Source organism: Eucalyptus grandis, chromosome 1 (genome assembly GCF_016545825.1).
Source record: "Eucalyptus grandis isolate ANBG69807.140 chromosome 1, ASM1654582v1, whole genome shotgun sequence".
Taxonomy (NCBI): domain Eukaryota; kingdom Viridiplantae; phylum Streptophyta; class Magnoliopsida; order Myrtales; family Myrtaceae; genus Eucalyptus; species Eucalyptus grandis.
In genome coordinates this window covers 15,075,829-15,096,204 of record NC_052612.1, presented here as the reverse complement: position 1 = coordinate 15,096,204, position 20,376 = coordinate 15,075,829, and the positions used below count along the sequence as shown (strand labels likewise).

At 39.0% G+C, this 20,376-nt stretch overlaps 2 long non-coding RNA genes across 2 annotated transcripts; both read left to right on the top strand.

The window, feature by feature from the left end:
- The first annotated feature begins 5,197 nt into the window (after positions 1-5,197).
- LOC104453875 lies at positions 5,198-6,000 on the top strand. The gene is made up of 2 exons (XR_005548677.1): positions 5,198-5,449; positions 5,648-6,000. It is a non-coding gene; the product is annotated as an uncharacterized LOC104453875 (long non-coding RNA).
- A 7,436-nt stretch (positions 6,001-13,436) lies between these two features.
- On the top strand, positions 13,437-15,985 carry LOC108958911. Its single transcript, XR_005548301.1, has 4 exons — positions 13,437-13,502; positions 14,233-14,442; positions 15,493-15,745; positions 15,862-15,985. It is a non-coding gene; the product is annotated as an uncharacterized LOC108958911 (long non-coding RNA).
- Positions 15,986-20,376: the final 4,391 nt, after the last annotated feature.

Here is a 20,376-nt window from a genome sequence, read left to right as displayed (position 1 = left end):
CTAAAAAGCTTCCTCTTAAACTGTCTTCTCTCGCAAAGGTCGCAAATCTATCATCTTCCGTTTGGGTCATCGGTTTCAAGCTCACATTACTTGTGCTTTGGTATCTCGTGGTCATTAGAAAACAAGTCTCGATCGGGGTTTGTTAATGCGATTCACGATTGAGATTCTCTTAGCTTTTTGTTTTTCCTGAAATTTTCCCCCTTTTGATGTTGGTTTTGGTTTTCCTTCAAAGAATATGCGAACATATAGATTGGAGTTGATGAGAGATAAATGAGAAAATCACACAAATGATCTCTAAACTACGATCGACGTGTAATGTGGCCCTTAAATTTATAATTTATTTAATGCAATCCATGAAATTTAACATAATTTACAATATAATCCCTGAACTTTTAAATTATTCAATTTGATTAGTCAACTTTTCACATGGTTTAAGAACCAAATCGAACATTTTGTATCTGGTCAAAATCTTGGCTAATTTGTCAAGGTGGGTAGCTCGAGGAAACCATAGATCGTGGGACAAATAGTTTCTGCCTCATTTTGAAAGTATTAAATAAATAAATATATATATATATATATATGTATATGTATGTATGTATATATTGTATCTGGTCAAAATCTTGGCTAATTTGTCAAAGTGGGTAGCTCGAGGAAACCATAGATCGTGGGACAAATAGTTTCTGCCTCACTTTGAAAGTATTATATATATAGATAGTTTTCAAAGTGCTGAGTTTCGAGTCTAGAGACTCCAAGGGTTCACATAGCATTTAACAATCAAACCAAAAATAAAAACACGCCTCATCTTCATCCTCGACAAATGGGGACGGTCATTCAAAATCCTCCCCACTCCTTTCCTCGCGAGTTCTCTCCTCGGTCTATCTCCGTTTTTTTTTTTCTGTTTTTGTTCTTCTCGCTTCCCACTATTTCCCCCTTCCACACTCAACTACTCCCTATTTTCTTTTTTAATTCTTTTCATTTCCATCAGATGAAGTCAAAACGATATTACTTTTGTTTCACTTATGCCACGTAGACACCACGTGGACACTACGTCAACATTGTTTGCTTTTCGACGTTCATGTAGGCATATTTTTTATGGTTCTCATTAACAAAATCTTGATGGAGGGTAAACACAACACATATGTATAAGTTTGAGATTTTTTGTATTACAGAAAAATTTATGATAAATATGTCATGGTGCACATAGTTTGGGGTTTTTGATAACTTTTGCCCTAAAAAATGGTTATTAATTGAGACAGATCACTAATTTTCGTGGTAAATTACACCTTCTAAAGAAAAGTTGTAGAAGAATATTTTACAACTAAATTTACTATTAATGAGATCAACTGTGTGTCAAATGAAATTTACCATTGTTTAGATAATTTACTGGTAATAGGAAAAGAAAAATATTGTTAACTTCATTAGATGACTTTGGGGGGGTGGACTATTACGAATTATTGGATCTATAGAACTTACGACGACAAAAAGAAAATTACGTTCTGATAAAGAAAAGTTACAAAATGATATGTAATAGGTTAATTGATATTAATTTAAAAATCACAAAGTTCATGGAAAGCGTAGGCCACCATCAATTAACCGGAGTCGTTCCCCTTTTTCTCTTACCCAACCGTGTAGAAGTATCCTTCAAATGATATCTCTGATTCCACATTTAGGAAAGTAGATATTTTGACAAAGCCTAATTCTGATAAGAAAAAATATGAATTTAAAAACACATCAATGTTCTGCTTACTTTTAATATAGAAAAAAATGTAATGTCTTACGATGATGAATATGAACTTGACATGGGTTTACGATCTGAAGTTGACACGTGAGAGTATATTTTAAGCCTAGTTAATATGATGTATTCAGTGATTTTCACCTATAATATGTGGAAATTTGTCACTACACTAAGGGGGATTCACTAGAATGTGAAATCCGATTATTAATTCGATAATTTCCTAATTGGGGTTTTAGTACATCGATATGGACACTCTTGTCACCAACTACTAAGGCACATTCCTTCAATTTAACGTTTGTGAGGTTGGAATTAGCACTATAATAGGAAATTGTTAGCTGCTCAAAGCACTTTGAACACATTATTGTCGCTTGTAGGCCCCAAAAGGAGAAATTGTATGATTCCATCATGTTCGGTTTTGTCAAATCTGAAGCAGCAATATTTGATTTTAGCATCTATATTTGCACTGAGGTCGGTGAGAATATTCGTATTTATTTTTGGCTGCAAAATCAACGTAGCTAGTGTGAGACATTGGAGACAGGTCAAGCATTGCGATTTCTGACCTTTTTTTCTACAATGTAAATCCAACCATGTGCATTCTTCAGGTGAGTCGACCCACAGATACCTGATGAGTCAAGCATTGTGATTCCAGGTCTTTTTCGTGAAAATAAATGGACTGGAGCTGGAATCTTAGTAGCAGAAAGAAGGATAAATTGCTTTGGAGGAGGTTGTTCATTTCCTGGCTTGCAGTTTTGTGATGATCATAGTGAATCCAAATCTCACCTATTTTGAAGTGCGGTTGTTCTCATTGGATTTGGTTTCGCATTTTGCAAATGTAATTCATTCATTGAAGCATTGGTAATTGATATGTTGAACTATCTTGGTTGACGCAGACCCCTAAGAGAAGGGATTTTCGTTGGTGTTTCTTGAAGCTACTTTGGAGGCGTCGCATTAATCAGTGGAGGCCAGAACTCCAAGCTGCTTTCAGTCTCTGCCTCTCATTGATGCTGTGATTCAAACTGTGAGATTCATAGTCAATCACCGCTTCAAAGGATGTTGGGACCGTCGAAGTAGAATCACCTTTGAGTTCCATTTGAAATTACGTGCTATGGAGAGATCCCTTATGAACCTCTAGATCAATAATGTCCATTATGCAGCAGCAATCGTTGATTATTTAGATTTTAAGAGGGTGTGCATATGTTGGATATGTAACATTCTAGTATATTTTGATCATAGAATTTGAACTTTTTGCTTCTTGGTCCTTGATGTAATCAGTTCGTGTTGATCAATATAAAGTCAATCTACTACGGAAAAAATTTTCATTTGCAGATAATTAGTAATGTTTACCATGAAAATCTGAGTTGATTGCAATGATGCGTATTTGCACCTTCTTTCTGGAAATGAAGTGTATTTGGTGTTCCTCAAATTGAGAGAATCTTTACAGGGTATAAAAAGGCCCGTATTACAAAATATTTTTCGACAAAAGAAGGCTGGCTCACAAGAATAGGAATCATTTTCATTACACTAGCAATTATATGGCTCCTTTTGCTCCTAAATAAACCGCGGCAAAGGATGAGTAGTTTCAAGGAAATTCATTCTAGCAAACACCTCCCATATTAATCAAGAAACATCCACCAAATTCAACATATTCATCATCTAACAGATCATGAAACTCAGAACCCACACCAATATCAAAGCTATGAGACCCACAGCATCACATCCCCTTGATCTGAGGACACGGTTTAGATCTCCTCGACAGAAGCGTAATAATCAGATGATGTGGAGCGTAATAATCCAATGATGTGGATTGATTGTTGTTCTTGCTACTGTCATCATGGCCATGGCCATGGCCGTGGGGATTCAGATCATGCCCACTGGGCAACTTTTGCTCATGATTCACTAATAGAAAGTTGAAGAAGATAGGGTTGGTGTTGTCGTCGTCTTGCTCGGCAATAAGGCTAGTGTTGAAACTTTGGGGGACGGAGGAGCCCCTAGGGCTTGGTGAGTTCAGGATGAGTGAGGGGGATTTGAGGATGAAGTTCTTATAGATAGGGGTAAACGGTTCCAGTTTTCGTATAAGTTTCATTCAAAATATGGAACTTACCCATCGGAACAGGCATCATTTTTTGGAACATAGAACGTACCTTACATACCCTGTAACCTGGAATCTATCTTGTCACGGATTCCATGATTGGTCCTAGGGTCTATTAGGTTCCATGTGTATTATTAATTAAATGATTGTAGTATTACTACTTGTTGTTACAACCAATTAACCACAAATTATATTTAGATAGATGAAAACTATAAAACATTAATAGAATAAAAGTCTCAGTCGTAAAATGGAAGCTCAAATTAGTGATTTCAAATTACACACTCATCATTGGATTCTATGAAATATCGTAGAATTGTGCAAAGGCATTAATAAAGAAAAATGCAAAAACTTATTCCAGATTCCAAGTTTCACTTATTTAGAATCTGGTAGGGGTGTGCAATCGGACCGGGTTAACCCGATTCCCGGTCCGGCCCACTCGGAAAATAGGGTCGGGAACGGGTTCCGATTGAAACCGGTCCGGGAGCCGGTTCCCAAACCTGAGACCCTGTTTGAACCGGTCCGGGAACCGGTTCCCAGGGTTTACCCACCCGAGAATCGGATTGACCGGACCAGTTTGGGAACCGGTTGGAGGACTGGTTTGTAAGCCCCCAAAAAGACCAAAACCCTAATTTCTACTTTCTATCTTTACCGGCTTCCTCTCCTCCCACGACACCCGCAGACGGCAGCTCGCGACCTCCGCCCATCCGACGTTCGCCGATCCCGGTTCCGCTCGCCCACCGTCGCCCCCGAAATTGCGACACCGCCTCTATCAACCCGGTTCATGGCTGCTCGCCAGCCTTGCTCCAAGCTCCCCTCCCAAAATTGCGAAGCCAATACCGCCTCTGCCGCTCTCATCGCACCCCTCGCACTCGCACCACCGCCGCTGTTCCGCCGGTCATTTGAAGTTCCATTCCATTGGTTCGCGAAGCCGCTGACCCCCGCCGAGCTCGCACCCGAGCGCCGACGCCGCCTTCGTTCGATCTCGTCGTTCCACCCTCTTTGTTGCCTCACCGACGCCCCGACCCGCAAATCTTGCGTCCGCAAGGCCACCTTGTCGCATCTTCGAGCAACCCACAGTAGCCCTTCCTCCTCCGTCCCCTTCAGCCTTAAATAAGGAAAGACGGCGACGACGCTTTCTCTCTCTACCAAGAAGCTCCATCTCCATCTCCCTTTCTCTCTCTAGCGTCTCCGTCGTCTCGCCACGGGGATGAGGGAGGAGGAGGAGGAGGAGGAGGAGGAGGAGGAGGAGGTGGAGGAGGGGGAAGCAAAGATTGACCACCTGCCCGTCGACGTGCTGGCGCATGTCTTCTTCATGATCCCATCCTTTGCCGATTTGGCGTGGTACGTGCTCTTGACCATGAGGAGTTCCCATTCTTGCTTTCTAGTTCCGGGGAAAGAAGTTGTTTTGTCTGCGGTTCCGTGTGGTGTTGATGATTCTGAGACGTGGGTTGTGATCAAAAACCGAAATTTCTTCGCAGGGCGAGCGGGGTGTGCAGGAAATGGAAGCGTGGGGTGAAGTTGTCGCTGGGGCGGAGGGAGAGGCTCAGCTTCGCGGGGCTGAAGATGGATGACGATTCCACCGCCCGCGTCGTTCGCCACGCATACGCCCTCCGTGAACTCGACATGTACTCCCTCTGTCTCTGTCTCTATCTCTCTGTTTACCGTGTAGCATGATTGATGGAGGGTTGTTGGCAGTTTGTTAGGATTCTTCTTGAATTTGGAGATTAGTACATGGAGGATTAGTTACTTAGGAATTGTTTGATGATTAGCTTATGATGTGTCTCTATGGATTTTTGAACTTTTGCTGACTGAATTGTCCACAGTTCGAAGATTTGTTGGGGCTGCCATATTACCGGTGAAGGGCTGTACAGAATTTCACTGACAAAATGCGCGGCGAAGCTTACGTCCATCTCTCTGTTGGGGATGACAAGGGTCACTAACCAAGGTGTTGTTAAGCTGGTATGTTTGTCATTTCGAAGTGATGGTTCGCTTCTGCAGATGTTATGTGTGTAGGCTTTAGTCTTGTTCTGTGGTTGGAGCGATTTCTGGGTGTTGATGGTCGTTTCTTCATTCAGAGTTCTGATGCTAGTGTTCCTCAGTGATAGTGTCGGCATTGCTTATTAGTCATATTGTGCAATCTGATAAAAATCAGTGCAAGAACTTGAAATTGTCAATACCTTGCTTTGTTGATGATTATATGTTTTATTCGCATGCCACTTGTCTATGGGATAACTGAGCACGAAGTTCTCTCACAATCCAGTCTAACTTTTGGAAAAAGGTTTGACCATCAAGTCCTTTTGATGCACGAGGCTTAGAACTTCTTGTGTGCTTTCCCCATCATCTGAGCCATTTCTGCAAATTGCAAGAGCTACTACTTTGCAACATCTGAATATTGGCAGCACATTCATCACTGATGAATCATTATATGCAATTGCCAATAGCTGTCCACATCTGAAGGTGAGTTGCTTTAGGTGTTTACATATGAGTGTTGTACAGTAATTTTTTTGCAAAACAGGTTCCAATATAAACAGGGTGGGCCGGGAACAGGGTCCAATGCAAACAGGGTAGGGAACATGGTCCAAAAAAGGAGAACCGATTATAACAGGGTAGGGAACAGGGTCCAGGTCTAGACCCTACCCACCCCGGACCCGCTCACCCCTAGAACCCGGAACCTATCTATCGAAACAGGTTCTCCAAGTTCTCTAATTTTTAGAATTTGAAACCTACTGTACATACCTTAGGATCTAAAACTAGATAGGTTCCCACTGGTCCAATTTTTAGGTTCAAGTTTCAAGTTCTACCCTAAAACCATGTTTACCACTACTTGCAAGTGTGGTGGCCTTGGCATATAGTCCTATAGATGGGTGGGTCATCCTTTATCTTTTGGACCTACTTGGTCGCTTGACACCCCTGGTTGAATTTGTGAGGGCATCCATAGTAGTTCCTACAAACACAGCTTTAATCACAAGCAATAGCACATTTTCCTTAATTGTTCATCATGAGAGAAGCATAAATAATTTAGCCAAGTCGATAGGTGGATGTGTTTCTTATTGTGAGATTTTTGTGGACCACTACTAACTGTTTCAAAAGCTTAAGTTATTAAATGTATGATTGATTTGAAGCCATGATGTTTTGTAAAGATTTCCATGTATTATTTGTCTTAGACATCAAGTAATAATAGAGTTCTTTCTACTTCATAAATTATTTTTCTCCTATATATGAGAGATTAATGAAAATGGATAAATTATTTGTGAAGTACCTTGGGAACTCCGACTTGAGAATCGCTTCTTGAGCATATTTCCTCCATGAGTACCCGTCGTAGACAAATTCATGGTCATCCAATCTTGTCCATGTATTCGAAGTCCCTCCACAAAAAAAAAGGGGGTAATTCCCAATTCGTGTGAGAATTATTAAGATTTATGTATAAATTTGAACAAAACACAAAACAAATAAAAAATATATGAAAAATTAATGAAAATGGATGCATCATTTGTGAGGTACCTAGGTAACTCGAACTTGAAAATCAAATTCTAGTCCAATCTTGTCTATCTATCTAAAGTTTTTCTGAGCAAAAATGAGTAATTTTACTTCTTTTTTTGTTAGAATTACTTAGACGAATATAGATAATTTAGCTCCATGTAAAACCTCTTTCATCCTATGCACTGTGTAAAATTTATTTTATCCGGATTATCCGTTTTATATCCAACTTTATTATATTTTAAGGAGACAGCAAACACAAAATAGGATAAATTTTGATTTTATCACACTACTAAACATAGAAGGGAGATCTTCACACTGTCATTTTCAAATATGTGATTTCTTCCCAAAAAGAAGCTTTATAATTATTTTTTTTAATTGCGTGAAACACTACATAAATCGAAAAATTACTTTCAGACAAAGTCAGAAGTGAAAAATAGAAAATAAATAAATAAAGACCTTAATTGCCTCGGGACCGGGGTACTAGTGCTCTCCTCATCAGAGTCCTCGAACCTGACACGGGATTTGGTTGGGACCTGCGAGACCTCGTCGGACTCGGCCATCCCCAATAAGGATAGGCTGTTGGCGAACGACTCCTTGAGGTCTTCGAGCAGATCTTCTGCAGACGAGGGCAGCTGTACGTTATTGCCAGCTTGGGACTGAGCGTTGAACAGATCTAGGAGCGTCGTCACGGACTTCTGGGCTCGGAGGATCTCCTCGATCATGCGCTTGCGGCTTGTGGAAAGGTTCTGAGGCCAAGCGAAACGCTCCATTGATGTAAATACACTTGCCAAAAAAGAAACTTACATATGTTATTATAATTGCGGGAAACTTCATTTAAATAGATAAATTACTTTTCAGACAAAGTCAAAAGTAAAAAGACACGAATTTTGGCTCTTGCTTACCTTGGGATCGGAGGCTTGATGCTTTCACTTCCCTGCGAGACCTCGGACCTGACACAGGCGTTGGTCGGGAGCTGCAAGACCTCGTCGGACTCGGCACTCATCGATTCAGATATGGAGTTGCCGAACGACCTGAGGACGTTGAAGAACAGATCTTCAGCGAACAGGGGCTGCCCTGTGTTATTGCCAGTTTGAGAGTGAGCGTCGAAAAGATCTCTGAGCTTCTTCGTGGGATTCTGGTCATGGAGGAGAACCTGGATCGCGTGCTTGCGGCTTGAGGAGAGGTTCTCAGGCCAAGCGAAACGCTCCATCGATGAGACAGGTGTTGGGCTTTGCTGGGCGACGAGGGAGAAAAACGAAGAGAGAGAGCGAGAGAGGCTTTTTGACGAGGACAAAAGTGCTCCGGGCCGTGCGGAAAAGAGGCAAGGAAAATTGGGGGAGGGTTGTGCGAAAATTCCGTGTCTCCTGGGATCTAGAAAACAATGAATATCTTGTCTTATCAGTATCTATACTATATATCGATGGGAGCGGATGATTTAATTTTCTCAAATGTCATTATGTATGTGACTCAAAATTATAATTATGAAGCCTAAGGAGATCGTTACATAACATTTGTTATTTTGTTTTATTAATGTTGTTAGAAATAATTGCAAAATAATTAAGCAATTTCCCAATTTATTTGATCAAGTCCCAAATCTTCCTTAGAAAGTACAATTGAATATTAAATTTCTAATTAACTCTTAATCCTTTATTGAAAAATTGCAATTAAGTCCAAAAATTTAAATTGAAAAGTAAAAATTTGTTAATGACACGTGGGCAATTTGAGTGTTTCATTTTAAGGACTTCAATGGGATTCTCGTGTGTGTGTGTGTGTGTGTGTGTGTGTAAATCAGATAGAACCTAAGAAATCAAACGTGTTCACCATTTCAGCATAACTTCCCAGAAACCAACAAAGATGGTTCATCCATTGGGACACCAGCAAACTTCCAAGGCGACAAGACGAGACCACCAAAATCTCTTGGAGCTGAATCGCAGCCAGAGTAGAGAATGGAAAAATCCGTACCTGATGAAGGACTTCCCCTTGGTGCTGGTCGTGGCATTAGGAGCTATCAAAGAAGGTGGGATCGCAGACCTCGGAGCACGGAGGCCTTCACTGCCTGCATGGAAGAAGAAGGTGTTGGAGCGGGAGGTGAAAGTTTCGTTGAAGTAGTCGTGGACGGAAGAATCGACGGTGACGATCAAATCGCAGAAGCAAACTAGAGCTACCTCGAAAAGAAGAAAAGCCCTAACCGGCACTTGGCTCTGCAGGATTCTCTCTCTCTCTCAAAATATATATATATTTATATATGTGTGTGTGTGTGTGTGTGTGAACAAAATGAGCCTTGACAAGTGAACTAACCACGGAACTGAGATGCATCCTTTTTCTTATTTTAATTTCTGAAAAAGAAGGGAGTTCCTACTTTCCCAATGAGTGAAGAATATTTTACTACTGGTAGCATACAAATTTTGTTATCAACTTAGGTAGATTTTTCATTTTCATGGAAAATTACAAACCATGTGATTGAAAGAATTTACGACTATCTAAGGAAAACTATGCCAATGTCAAATAAAAGTTACGATCCATTAGGTAATTTATTAATTAATTGAAAAAAAGATACATACTACAAACTTAGGTAGCTTGTTAGTTTTTTTGGACCAATTACAAATCATAGAATCTATATTATCTGCTGACGACAAAAGAAAAATTATATTCTATAAAGAAGGTTACAAAATGATACATGACGGATAAGTTGCTGTTATGAACAAAAATTATGAATTTTAAAGGAAGATTACTGTCAATTAGCCAAAAACATTCTCCTTTTTTTCTTATATCACCGTATAGTAGGACCTCGAAAACATATTTGTAGTTCTGCACTAGGATTAAAAATAATCATGTTAGGTTACAAAGTTACTTCTCCAAATGATATCAGTTTTTTCTAGCATGTTTATGAAAATAGATTTTAATGTTTTAATACAATATGAGTCTAATAAACATCTTTTTCTGGCTTGATTTAATGATAATTATAATTTTTGGAGATGATGATCTGACATGAATTTATAATTTGAATTTGATACAGGAAAGTAAATTCAAACCCTTGTTAATATGATGCATTCAGAGATTTTAACATTCATAATATGTTGAAATGGGGAATACATACAATATGACATACTTCTTATTGGTTTGATAAATGCATAACAGGGACTTCTGTACATTGACATTGACACTCTTCTGATCTTAGTTTTACCTTTGCGTTGGATGGAAGCCCACGAGATGAGTCAACGATGGGCTTTGACTAGAGATCCACGTCTGACAAGCAAACACAGCAGCCCGTGTTGGATTTTTATGTAATCTTGATATTATAACTTCTATTTTTGGATGCTACTAAAAGAAGTTGCTAGTCCGAAATGCGCGCCCAAACCACCGTCCCGACTTGAAAGCAACTTTGGAGATACAGCACAAGCTTGCTGGACAAACAGCACCAATTATGCAGACGTCATTATTTTCACAGTTCTTCACTTGGAGAACATTCCCTTTTTTTCCCTTTCCCTTTTAATGGATCAGCCACTTAGTGATGATTCTTAAACCAAAATTATACTCGCACACGAAAATCGCCATACCATGATCTAAGACAAATAACAAGTTTTCTCCTACTTAACAACTTAAAAACAACACAAAATCCACTTGGCAAAAAGTCAGAACAACACACAAAATCATATGCGAAATTATAAGCAAGAGATCCAATTGGAATCCAGAAAGAAGAAGAAGAAGAAGAAGAAGAAAACACCAAATACCAATGTCCGAATCTGCCGTCGAATTCGATCTTGAAGAAGAAGAATAAGAAGAACTCTCGATCGCCGTGCTGTCTCAAACTCTCAATTCGCTCAATTCAGTTAGATCGAAGAGAATAAAAAATTTTAAAGAGATGAAAGTGGATTGGGGAGTAAACCCCATTAATTATTTCTTAATTTAAATTCAGTAAATATTGTATTTTAAGTACTTTCCTATTTTAACCTTTAAAAGAAAATCCCAAAAAATGTTGACATTGCATCAATTCCATGCCTTGTCACCACTTGCCACATTGTCTTTAGAATAGTTCATATTAATTTTACTTGTCATTAAAATCAAGTCATCTCAAACGTCATTAATTTAATAATTCATGCATATTAAACTTGGGTTAAAATTGCATATAGGAAAACATAAAAAAGAATTAGTTTTAGACTGCATGATTATTCAGAAACTCAATGTTTAGTTAGGCTATGCATGCTACTTTTTTTTCTTTTTTAATCAACATCTTTTGTATATTGGGAAATTCATCATAGTAAAGTTGTGCTTTGTTCTTGGCAATTTTTATTTGTTGCTTTGGTTTATCAAGTGCTAGATCCTTGATTGTGCACCCTAGTGGTTAGCCTTAAAATTAATCAAGATTGCCTACAAAATATTTTTGAAAATAACGTACCGTACCAAAAATGGAGTTAGATTAATCTAATGTAATTAAGTTACCCAAATCCATTGTATCTCTAGTTCATACATAGGGTTTAATCAACCTACCAATAATTTATTAGTGCCGACTCCTAATTGAATTAATTCACATGTTAAATTGATTAAATTAAAAACCAAAAGTTTCCGTACTACAACCTTGGGCTTGGCTACCCATTAACGTTCCTATTGGTGACTTATCTCTTGGAAGGTCCTCCTAAGTCTGATATACATTGAAAGTATGTTAAGTGAATGTTGTCAAAACAAGAAAATGATATATTCCCTTTATCTATAAATCAAAACGACACTGTAACCTAGATAATCGGGATAATGCATCAATAACTCTCGATTGCTCGTGTAGCATGTGCATTTAATCCATTTTCAATGAAAACTTATTATCCACTACCATGCATCTTTATTCTTTCGAAGAGAAAGTTTGCCCATGAAATTTCATTTGTTACTCTTTAATATAGTTCGGCCCAAGCAATCATAGGAATGGTGGGTAATGCCAATTATACTAAAAATTAGTTTACAAAATTAGTTTAACACTCTAAGTGAGAGATTGGAGAGCGAAGTCTCTTTCTAAATGCTCTTTCTCTATAATACAGTCACGGGTTTGGTGATTGTTAACGGAGTTTAAAAATAGATAACTACGGTAGAAATTGTGTGAAATGAGACTTAAATATATTTAACATGTATTATTTAATACATGGGTAATTTAGAAATACATCTATTTTCTTCCTTTATTAAAGTAATATTAGAATAAGTGGAGAAATATATGTATAGATATGGTTTTCTTTTCCTGATTTCCTCCAAAAATTTCCAGAAAAAGAAAAATAGCGTTGTTTGAAATTTGAAAAATACATAATTATTGCACTTTTAAAGATTTTTTTTCTCAGACCCTTTTAAAGGTTTCAGGCGCTTGATTTTAACTATATAAAAAGCTTTCGATCTACAAATCTTAGGAAAAAGTAAAATACGTGTAACGAAAAACAACATATGGGGGATGAATATTGGAGTCTTGATTTTCGGTAATATTAATAAAAGGAAAAAAAGAAAGAAGAAGAAAAAAAAAAACTAAAACACCCTTTTTACATGTATTTTGAGTAAATTTGGCTCCTCCATATATTGTTTCCCCATTTGCGGCTCTGTGTCCCTCCGACAGACCGTGGCCGCAAGGAGCAATGGCAAGGGGGAAAGGCGGCGGCTTTCCTTGATGGGCCGGTGTAGCTGCCTCCGCTAGTGGCCTTGCTGGATGGGAAAGTAATGGGGAATGTTGGGTTAGAGGACAATGGGGGGCACTAGAGGCTGTTTGGAGAGGCGGGTCGAAGCGGAGATGGACCAGAAGGACCGCTAGGAAGCTCGAAAACTAAGGTAAATTTGATAGATATGGTTGATTATGGCTTATTGCCTTTATAACCATTTTCTAAGGCTTGGAGCAGTTAGTTTACCTTAGCTGAATGGGTTCTTGGATATTAGTTGCGCTAGAATGGTTAGCTTTGTTGTGTTTGACCAAATGCAGCACCTTGTGTCCATAGTTGAGTCCGGAGGAAGGGAGGGAGGGAGGGAGGGTAGTAGTGTTTGAGGAATAGGATAAATATTTTTCAAGATAAACCGGGCATACTATTTTTTGTCGCCATGCTTGTTCCTTAGAGTGTACATAGCTATTCTGGGTTGGTTGTTGCTTCTTGCAATTGTATAATAATGTTCTACACACCTGTTTGCAGGATGGAAAATTTGTCCTACTCGAGTAAACATGGCATGAGATGCAGTTTGGAATAGGTGGGCTCATTTACTTGTGTAACTTCCGATTCATAGACTAGTCAAACCCTCCTAGGGGAGATATTATGCTCCTCTCTATGCAGCGAGACTTTCAGACGCTAATAGATGATGTGGAAAGTGTGAAAAGTGAGATGTCACAGGATCTCCTCTTTGTTTTGCTACAATTCAAGAAGCATCTTGTCCAATCGAGGTGTTTATTAGTCTTTTAAATGGACTTGGCAGTTTAGCAGTTACGAGACTTATCAAGCTACTTTAGGGAAAACTACCCTCAAATCCTCTTATAGGAATTAGCAGGTTAGTAGGAATCCCAAAAGTATTTTAGGAGAATTATGGGGTTCTTTGGAATTTGTCAAAGTGTGGGGGGGCAAGATAAGCATCTCAAATGCAGCTCAAATGGCAACTACTGTTCTGTGGCTCAATCCTGCTGAGATGAACATGCAATGTGTTGCTTAATACTCGACATTTCTCATTTGATTATTTATTATCATTTTTGTTTGCATTAATAGTTGGGAGAATTGTGTCTGTTATTTTGGATGATGACGTTGTTTTGGGTGAGGTTCATAGTGGAGGTGTACTTTTTCCAACTTTTGGAAGTGCAATTGCCACAAAAAATCTCATGTTTATCTGTATATTAGGTTAAGCATTTGACATTTAGGAATTAAATTCCCTGAAATTCTTATATATTGAGATCTAGCAGTTGTTGTTAACCTAAATAGAAGTCTTTTGGCAGCTATTTGATCATCAGTATAATGTGGGGCTACTTCTGTTCAACAAAAAGGAGTGGAACCTGAAGTTTGAAGAGATAGGTCAAGCATTATTAGAAGTGCGACAGCTTATCCAACAAGAACAATCAGCACACCTGATTGCAATGTCTAAAGCTAAGAAGAAAGAGGAAAATCTGAGGAAAGCTTTGGCTTTTGAAAGGCAGTGTGTGGAAAATGTATGCTACTTCTTGCTTATAGTCTTGCAATTTGAATGCTCTAGATTTTGCATTGCATTTGAACTGTCTTATATTTTAGAAATACAGTCAACTAATGACAAGATGTCTATTGAATTTGTGTTGCCAAAATTATGTTCATGGGCACTAGGGATTGCTAAATCGGATAGTTTAAAGGTAAAACAAACTCAATTGCTAGATGATTCTTCTATGATCTGGCATAATGACCATACTCCCGGTGGAGAACTCTTTCTGGAGCACCAGTTTGATTCCGATTGCCAAATTATGTTGCTAATCATATTAGATTAGCGACTCTGGTTGATTGTGTTAATTTGGTGGTTGATAAATCTGAGAGTGCTCTACCGATTCTTAAAAAAAGTTCAAGATCTTTGTATGTATATTTTCATGAATTATTGATGAAAATCTTCTTGTGCCAAAAAGGTTAACGAGAGTGCTGTTTTAGCTTTGTTTGGTTTTTGTGGGGTTATGGTATAATTTGGGAAGAGCTTGCTCCTTTCATTCAATTGAATTTTCAGTTTTGTGGCAACAAGTCACCATCTTCTTAATAGTAAGTTTTCTAACTCCTCTGTAAAAGCCAAGCGTGAAAAGAAAAATAAGTATTGCTTTTGTAAGCTCGTTTCACGCGCTCGGGATTTATGCCATTGTGGATCTTATTTGCTAGCCTCCCTTTCCCTACAATCTGACCCTTCTCAGACATGAAGTATGTGATTGCACTGCGCACACATAGAGTTGCAGAACATGCAGAGGCATGTTTTAGAAAAATCTATGTCTAGGGAAAATAGTAGATTGTCGACGTTGGTTTAATATGTGGCAATGTAGGGCCATATTTTCCTATTTTAGTATAAAAAGTCGAGCTTTATCCTTGTTTCTTCCTTTGCCTGAGTTGCACTGCAAATGGGAAGATATAATGAGAGCCATCCCTCAACTTGATTATTTGAATATATCTTCTCTCATGCGAGTGCTGGAAGTGAATATGATTAGCGTTTGAAGTCTTCCATATTTTTGTTACATAGATAAACTTTGTTAATGCAGCTTGAGAAGGCTCTGCACAAAATACATAGTGAGCAGGACCGAATAAAGCTTGATTCTGAGAAGAAGTTGTCTCAAGCAAGTGCTTTGACTATTGGAATGGAGGATAGGTCATTGGAGGTGAATGAGACACTGCACGATGTTGATGCCAAACTTTGTAGGTCAGCAGAAAAAGTTCACAATTGGAATTGAAGATGCAAGAGATGGAGGCACGCGAAAGTGTACTTTGAAGGGAGCATTTTCCTTTGAAAACTGAGTATGCTCTTTTCAACCTGTGCATCTTTATGCATCATGCATGATAACGTTGGTTACATTGCTATAGCTGTAAGAAATACTCAGCAAGTGATGTTGCAAATCTGGCCTTTTTGGCAGGCAGGAAGCACACGGGGCTGCATCTTATAAACAGAGAGAAAATTTACAAGAGTGGGATCAAAAGTTGCAGGAAAGGGAAAAAAAAGCTGTGTGAGGATAGGAGAATCCTTAACATGAAGGAGGGTGATGGATTTTTCTTTTTTGATGGGCCTGAGTTGGCCCGTCCACCCATGTTGGGTCCAAAAGGCCCGGCCCGTGAGTTGGGGGCCCATGGAGGAAGTTATTTAAAAAAAAAAAAATCAGATAGGCAGTTAATAAGATATTGAAGGGTTACGTATTCTAATAGGATTAAGAGAGATTACACTCTCTCGCTCTCTGACTTACGTTCGCTCTCTGACGCACGTCCTCTCTAAGAAGAACTTACGTCCTTTCAGACCGCTCTCTCCTGAAGAACAGTTTATCCTCTGAAGAACGGCGTGGTTTATCCCTCTTTGATTTGCAACACCGGGGTTTAGTCTGTGGAAACAATGTACGTTCGTTTATGTGATGTGCCTTAGAATCGGTGATTCATGAATTTCTTAGGCTTCGCTTCCGCTACGTTTGTGATTGATTTTGTGTCGAATCACCGTTTTGGGAATCCGTTTCTCGAATCTCATCCCAACATTGGTATCAGAGCGTCTTAATCATGTTTCCCTATTACTGTTTACGTTGATTGATTGTTTTTTGGTTAAACGTCATTGTTAATCGTTTTAGAGAAAGATAAGCCTCGATGCTGTACTGTTTCCCCTGTTTTTGGTTTATCCGAAGATCGAATTGTGATTCTGATTACTTAGGGTTGAAGTGCTCAACGATACGAGAATTTTGAGTAGTCACTCGCCGCCGAACGCCGCCGGACACGCCGCCACGCACGGCCGAGATGGTTCCTAGGCGCATGCGACGCACGCGCGAGCGGTTGAAACCGCAGGCGCGTGCAACACATGCCCGCGGTAACCGCACGCGCGCGCGGCAACTACCTGCGTGTGCAAGGCACGCACCGGCTGATGTCACCGTGACGTCGGCCAGCGGTTGCCCACGCACGTGTAAGGCACGTGCCGGTCGGTTGGCCCGAGCGGTTCGACCGGCCCGACCGGTCCGACCGGCCTCATCGGTCCGACCGACCTGACCCGACCCGTTTGACTCGACGACCCGTTGACCGACCCATTGACCTGACCTGATCATCCGTTGATCATTGACCAACGTTGACCATCGTTGACCGTTGACCGCCGTTGACCGTTGACCCCCAAAAAAAAAAGAGGGAAAAAGAATATGTTTCTTTTTCAATTATGTTTATGTGGGTTATAAGTAATCGAGTTTTTATTCTGCATTTGTTGCATGAATCATGGAAAATTATGTATTTTCCCTTATGTACATTATGGATTATAAGTGATCCATTTTTAGTTCTGCATTTGTTGCAGGAACTATGATACGTTATGCACGGATACCTACATTCCCGAGAACGAACGAAGGAAGAGCAAGACTTAAAAGACTAATGACAGAGTTAGCTAATTATCGGTGGCATGACTGTGATTTAGTATCACATGTGGTTAGGGTCAATCAGATGATACATGAAATCATCTGGAATGGTTATCTTATGTCGGATTTTGAGAAGGTGCCGGCCTTGATGAACACTCTTCCACCTGAATGGCAAGCAGTGTTAGATCGCCTATGGGAGGTCAATGTGGTCCCAGGTTATAGGAGGCTAGTATTAGTTTTGTAAGAGAGTACTATATGATTGAGTTAACCAAAACTTCAACCCTTAGATTGAGCGTCACACGGCGCAGAGTAAATGCGCCTTGGAGGCGACATGAGAGCTCTCCAAAAGTTTTTCCATGGTTGGCAAATGTGCCTTCAAATTTCTTAGATATTTTGACTGATAGATTAGTAGGGACTTTCCCAATTTATTTCCTAGATTAGTTTGAGATGTTTTGGGTGTAAATATCTCTTTCTATGTTGATATTTTCCTCTGTATATATTACTTAGTGTAGTGGATAGTTGTATTATGTGAAAGCATCATTATTCTATTGGATGTTAAATATTATTTGGTTTCTGTTAATTGTTGACTGCTATGGGTAGTTCATAGAAGTTTTTGTAACTTCATAGAATTTATTTTGCATAAGACAATTATATTAATAATAGTTTTAAGTTAGGATTTTTGGAGGATGATTGGAAACATAATGACTTTTTGATTCTGAAACCTTACTTGAAATTGTTCATTGATACGATGGGTGCGTGCAAAGTGGACGCATAAATGATAGGCATTAATTATTCGTGCATATATGTCTGATGTGTTCAGATCGATGGTTTCAGCAACTAAGAACATAATTGCTGATATGAAAGGCAACAATTGTGAAATATTAAATATGAAGATTCAATATGTGCTGAAAAAGCAAGAAGCATTAGAAGCTCTTGACCATGTTATGGAAGATCTTGAGAATGCCGTGTGCCACCTTGAGCTAGTAGAGGACCGCCTAACGGCATTTGAGTCGAGAATAGACATTTGCAATGCTGGTACTAGCTTAGAAAGGGCTTTAAGCTCTAAGCGCAAGCATATTGATTCGTTCAATATGTGGAAATGCAAAGGATCAAGTCCTTATTGCAAGAAATCAAGAGTTAACCAACACAATAGAGGAAAACGTCTTCAAATGAAGAAAATGTCAAGGGTGAGGTGTTACAATTGTGACAAGAAAGGTCACTATGCTCGCAACTATTGTGAGTCGAAAAAGGTAAACACCTCTTGTACATTTGAGAACTTTGCTTATGTGTCAAGTTCTGCATTATTGACTGAATCCAATCCTTTGTGGACTGTAGATTCAGGAGCGACAGACCATGTAGCGAAGGATAGAGAATCCTTCGTGGAATTCCGACGAGTACCAACTGGAACTACGTGGATTTATGTGGGATATAACTCCAGAGATGAAGTTAAAGGGATTGGCACCTGCTAATTGAACATGTGTGGTAGACCCACCTTGTTCCTACATGATGTTCTATATGCTCTGGAGATTCGTCGAAATTTAGTGTCTGTTTTGGTGTTGGTTAAGCTTGTTTTTTTGTGTGAACTTCCGTAATAGCGGTGTAGATTTGTATTTGAATACAAACTACTATGGTTGTGGTCATTTTCTGGATGGTTATATTGTACTAAATGTTGACCGTGGTGATGTCAATGTTTGTTATTCCATTTTCACGTCTTCTACTTCATATGATAATGATGTGAGTGTGTAGCATACTAGACTTGGTCATATTGGCCAACAACGTATGAATAGACTAGCCAAAGAGGGTTTGTTGGCAACATTGAAAAAGTCGATTTGCCCAGATGTGAGCATTGCCTAGTAGGGAAAACGACAATGAAATCATTTGGAAAAGGTAAAAGAGCTGAATTTCCTCTGCATTTAATCCATTCTGACGTCTGTGGTGCAATGAATGTGAGAGGAAGGCATGGAGCTGTTTATTTCATCACTTTTATAGATGATTATACTCGATTCAGATATGTCTATTTGATTTTCTCATAAATCTAAAGCATTAAGTTGTTTCAAAAGGTTTATGAACTTGGTAGAAAATCAATTAGACAATAAAATGAAAGTATTAAGATCCGATCGAGGTCGAGAATATTTATCTGATGAGTTCAGAAAATTATGTGATGAAAAAGGAATAGAAAGACAATTGTCTATTCCATATACTTCTCAACAAAATGGTGTTGCGAAGAGAAGAAACAGAACCCTACTGGAAATGGTTAGGTCCATGATGGCGCATGTTAACTTACCTATCACTTTTTGGAGTGATGCGTTGTTAACTGCTGCCTATATACTTAACCGGGTGCCTTCCAAATCAGTTACTTCTACTCCATATGAGTTATGGACAGGTAGAAAACCGGACTTAAGTTTTCTTAAGCCATGGGGTTGTACTGCCTATACTCATGAGTCCTCTCACAAATTTGGGAAATATGGTCCTAGAGGAAAGAATAGTATTTTCATAAGATACTCCGAACACTTGAAAGGGTATGTGTTCATAGGTGAGCAGGAAAGTGGGAGTATAATTGAATTTGAATCACGGGATGTCACATTCTTAGAGGATGAATTTCCTAAGAAATGCGAAATAGGGGAAGATTACTACGTATTTGAAACCTTGGATCAAGATAATGATATTAGTGTAGTTCGTCCAAGTGGGAGTAATATAAGAAATGATGAATTCAATTCAACTCATTCTCAATTACAACCGCATGATGAGACGATATCATCATTATCTAATCCTAGTGGGAGCATAATGGTGAATTATGTGCAAAGTGTACAATCTTCCATACGGAGAACAAGTCGCCACTTTTATGATTGCTCCACAAGATGAGGATGAGCCAAGAAATATTAATGAGGCTTTAAATTGCCCTAATAAGGAAAAATGGATTCATGCAATGGAAGAGGAAATGGAGTCAATGAAATCAAACCAAGTTTAGGAACTGGTTGATCTTCCAAAAGGACGCAAAGCTATTGGGAACAAGTAGGTTCTCAAAATAAAGTGAAAAGCTGATGGCTCGATAGAAAGGCATAA